Genomic DNA, 5,286 nt, shown 5'->3' with positions numbered 1-5,286 from the left:
TTACACTTGGAAAATCTCAACAGTATTATAGCAAAAACAGTAAAGATCATAGAAAGGCAGCCATGCACAATTTTTACCTCGGGAAACCCAACCATGGGAGAAAACCTAGCAACTTTTCTTAAGGAGAAATTATTATTTAGCAAGGTTTACAAATCAATAATTTGTTTAGAAATATGTGCCAATATCCAAGTTAAAATACTAGTCAAATCTGGTCAAAATCAGTGTTTGGTCAAACTAGACAAAAATTCAAATGTAGTCAAACTTTTTCCCTAGTCAAATACAACCATGCGATCAAATCTGATATGTTCTATAGTTAAACAACTGCAGCCAAACGCCTAATCAATTCAATCAAAACAGAGGTCAAATTAGCTCAGTTAATGTTGGTAAAACTTAGTCCAAAAAAAAAAGATCAACTTGTTGTCGGTCAAAATTGTATTTTCTCCCACACATGTGGCCTCAAGAAGATAGACAGAAATGATAGAGAGAGAAGAAGAATTTTTCTTGCTTGCTTGAGAAAATGAGGTATCACATTATCTATTTATACTAGTCAAATGGGTGTGATAACCCAAAGGAAATGTCCCTTCACCTTCATGGACTGACTTGACACTCAAAAATCAAATTTATATTTAATTCTTCTAGGGAAACTTGGAGACACCTTTTTCCATGTCGGAATACTTATGAATGCTAGAAAAAATAAACACTCCCTCTTAGCAAGGGAGGTATTCTCCTTGGCTACAAACAGCTTTGTCCTTAGCTGAATTTTCTCCTCCATAAGAAAAGGTCATGACCTTGTTATCTTGATGTAGCGTCTTTTCACATGCATGTCTATAGATTACTCCATCTTGGAGTAGTAAATGTGACTCTTCACATGCACGTCTATATATGATCCCATCCTAGAATAGGAAATGTGAGTATCATGGGCCATTTGTAGGAATTTACAGGGTAAGTTCCACAGAAAGAATACCAAAAGGACACCGCTCACAACCAGATCTCAAATCAATACACCAGTATTTTTGACGTGGTTAAAACCCTCAGAGTGCAAGGAGGGAAACAGTCCACGGCCTGTCCCAACGTGGGTACTACAGGCAATTTATTAATCAAAGAATGAAAATTTACATAAGCTTCTCTCATGCACGGATTACCCGAACAATGACCCTCCATGCACTTTAAATAGAACTCATGGACCAATCGGGTGTCAAGCCACAGATCAAGTGTCGGTAATACCGAGGTGAGAGTGAACCGTCGGATCACTACATATTGTGACCGTCGGATTGTAAGTTACAAAATGTACAACGGTAAAGAAACACACTTTACCTAACTCTAACCTAACTCTATACTAGACCAAGTTGAACTTAACTATATCCTATGTGTCGGAATATCCTAACATCCCCCCTTAAGAACAACTTGGGATAGGATTGAAGGATTTACAAATATGACACAATAGGAGAAGGAAGGAGGCACTAGAGCCTATCCCCCCTTAGTGACAACTTCGTGAACTCCAAGCATATATCGAAGTTTAGTGAACTTCGCCTCTGTGAGAGCCTTTGTGAAGATGTCTGCAACCTGATCATCTGTTGGACAATATTGCACTTCAAGAACATGGTCATGAATGAGCTTTCTGATGAAGTGCATGTGTAGTTCAATGTGTTTGCTGCGCTGATGCTGGACTGGATCTTTGCATAGCTGAATGGCACTTTGATTATCACACCAAAGTGTGGTTGGATGCTGCTGCTCAAAGCCAAACTCTGATAGGATCTGACGAAGCCACAAGGCTTCCTTACTAGCTTCCACGGCACCACGATACTCTGCTTCTGCTGACGAAAGAGAAATTGCAGCCTGTTTCTTACAAGCCCATGTAATAGGTCCTGAACCAAGAGTGAAGACATAACCGGCAGTAGACTTCTGATCATCAGGGTCACCAGCCCAATCAGAATCAGTGAAACCAACTAACAGAGGAGCTGCTTTGGCACTGTAATGAATCCCAAACTGTACTGTACCTCAAACATAACGAAGTATTCTTTTAGCTGCTTTCCAATGACTTTCACGGGGGTTTTGCATAAAACGAGCAACAAGGCCAACAGCAAAGGAAAGATCAGGACGAGTATGGGTTAAATACAAGAGTTTTCCGACAAGTTGACGGTATAAGGTAGCATCAACTTCAGGAGAAGTACAAGAGACTGAAAGTTTGACTCCAGACTGAAAGGGAGAAGGGGCTGGCTTACAGTGTTCCATGTGAAAATGACGAAGAATATCACAAGCATACTTGGACTGGGAAAGGAAAATACCCTCTTGGGATTGCAAGACTTGAAGACCGAGAAAATAGTGTAAGTGGCCTAAGTCTGTCATTTCAAATTTCTTTTTAAGGCTGGACTTCACATGGTTTATAAGGTTGGGATCACTACCAGTAAGAATAAGATCATCAACATAAAGAACAAGGATGATAAGAGAGTTGCCCACTTTCTTGGTGTAGACAGTATTGTCAGAATGACACCTAGAAAAGCCAGATTCTAAAAGAAAGCTATCCATTTTGGCATACCAAGCCCGAGGAGCTTGCTTGAGGCCATAAAGGGATTTCTTAAGTCGACAAACAAGGCTGGAGTCTGTTTGTATGAAGCCAATGGGTTGTTCCATATAGATTTCTTCCTGCAAGTCCCCATGCAAGAAGGCAGATTTAACATCCATCTGATGGACTTCCCATTTTAAAGAGGCAGCAAGGGAAAGAACAAGGCGGATAGAGTTCATTTTGGCAACAGGGGAGAAGGTTTCAGTGTAGTCAATGCCTTCAACCTGTGAAAAGCCCTTAGCAACGAGACGAGCTTTATGTTTATCAACTTTCCCATCTGGTCCATACTTGGTTCTGTAAACCCATTTACATCTAACAAGTTTGCGTCCCTTTGGTAGAGGAACAAGATCCCATGTATCATTTGTCATCAATGAATGATATTCTTCATTCATAGCTGCTTCCCAATGTGGATGGCCTGAAGCTTCTGCAAAAGTGTCAGGATCATGATTTACTGGAGCTTGAGCCAGTAAAGAAGAGGCTCTTTCAAACTGAGAACGTGTACGTCGCTGATCTGTAGGATCACCGGCAAGATCACCTGCTGCATCCCGAGTAGCACGGACCCATCTTGGAAGTTGAGGATCCTGAGAAGGTGGGGGAGGATTATCATCCTCGCTTTCATCATCTGAAGAAGAAATGTTTTCAAAAGTAGAAGAGATAGGAAGAGGTGGCACATCCGCCGGACTAGGCTCGCAGGCCGATTTATTTTCATCAAATTTTACATCTCTTCTAATGATAACATTTTTGGACTTAAATGGAATAAGTCTATAACCTTTTACATCTTCAGAATATCCAACAAAAGTACATTTCTCACTCTTAGGTTCTAAAGCTTTATGCTTTTCATCTGGAATATGGGCCCATGCTTCACTTCCAAACACACGAAAGTGACTTACATCTGGTTTAATGGAACTCCAAGCTTCTTCTGGAGTGATATTCTCTAGAACCTTAGTAGGAGTGCGATTGATTATATAATTTGCACAATTAATTGCTTCGGCCCAAAAACTAAGACTGAGTCCTTTAGATTGCAGCATACAATTAGCCATTTCCTTTAAGGTGCGATTTTTCCTTTCAGCTACACCATTTTGTTGTGGAGTGTATGGAACAGTATGCTGCATTTGAATTCCATTTTCGGTGCAAAAGTTGATGAATGTGTTTTTAACATATTCTCCACCATTATCAGTTCTTAGCTTAAGAATTTGATGTCCAGATTGTTTTTCAACAAAGGCTTTGAAGGCCAAAAAAGTGTTAAATACTTCACTCTTGAGTTTTAAGAAGTATACCCAAGTGCGTCTGGAGAAATCATCAATGAAAGTTACGAAGTACTTGCAGCCAGAGAATGAAGCAACAGGAAGAGGACCACATAAATCACTGTGCACAAGCTGTAAAGGGGCTGAGGCGTGCCAAGAGGCACGTTTGTCAAAACTGTCCCGATGATGTTTTCCGAGTACACATCCGGAACAAACACCATCTCTGCAAGATATCATAGGAAGACCTGTCACCATATTTTCTTTACATAGATGCTGAAGGGAGCGATAGTTTAAGTGACCAAATCGCTCATGCCAAAGTTTGCTCACTTCATCATTATGAGCAACAAATACTGAGGGAAGATTGGATGACCCAAAGTTGTGAAACTTATACAACCTTTTGGAATCATCAGCAAGACCAGTAGCTAGAATCTGTTTAGGATCTTTTAGATCCTTGATTACAACATCATGAGGTGAAAATTCAACAATTTTACCTTCACCTGAATGAGTTATCTGATAGACAGATAGAAGGTTGCAGGATAAGGTTGGAACACATAATACATCATTAAACTGACCATTGTCTAGATGAACAGTTCCAGTCCCTACAACATTAAGAGATCTATCATCACCAATATATATATTTTTGGTGTTACAATCATTTAAAGAAGAAAACATGGCTTGATTTTTGGCCATGTGACAAGAGGCTCCAGAATCAATGAGCCACTCATGAGAATGAGAAGAAGAAGAAGATATATTTAATGCATAACCAGACTGAGATGATTGATAATGACATGCAGAAAGTGCCATTCCGGAAGTTGAAGTTGAAGTAGGCTCCACATGGATGTTATGTTTCTTCATTGCGGCTTCCAAGGCTTCCATCTTCTTAAAGCATTTAGATTCTAAGTGGCCATCTCGATTACAAAAGTTACAATGTCTATCAGACTTCTTCCATTTGTTTTTATTGGTCTTATCATTTTGCTGAAATGATCTTTCATTTTGAGGCTGAGATGGTTTAGGACCATTCTTTTGAGGATATGACTTCTTAGGATTCTTTGAATTTGGTTGCTGCTGGGCGGCTAACGCTTTCGTGGAAGAGTTTCCAAGATTAAGAAGACCAAGGTGTAAGAGTTTTTCTTGTTCTCTTATTAAGGAATCACAAAAGGAGTCAAAGGAAGGGGCCTTGTATTCTTGTCCTTGACAAATGAAAGCTTCCCTTGTAGAATGGAAGTGGAAACAAATACAGAGTAGGCTGGTCCCAACTTAGTAAGGATGGAATAAATGAGGTTACCATCTTCTTTCTTAACTTTAACACCTTCCAAGAGATATCTAAGGGTCTTGAATTTGGACAAGAAATCTTCAATGCAAGAAAAATTATTAGGATCCAAAGTAAGCAGCTCATTTTCAAGTTGATGGGTTCTAATTTCATTTTTAATTCCAAAAACTTTAGCAAGTTTTTCTAATGCTTCATGAGGAGTCTCAAGT

This window comes from Pinus tabuliformis, chromosome 4_1 (assembly GCF_031772625.1).
Source record: "Pinus tabuliformis cultivar Carrire ecotype Pingquan chromosome 4_1, CPIR1, whole genome shotgun sequence".
NCBI classification, from domain to species: domain Eukaryota; kingdom Viridiplantae; phylum Streptophyta; class Pinopsida; order Pinales; family Pinaceae; genus Pinus; species Pinus tabuliformis.
Note: the sequence above shows the minus strand (reverse complement) of the source record.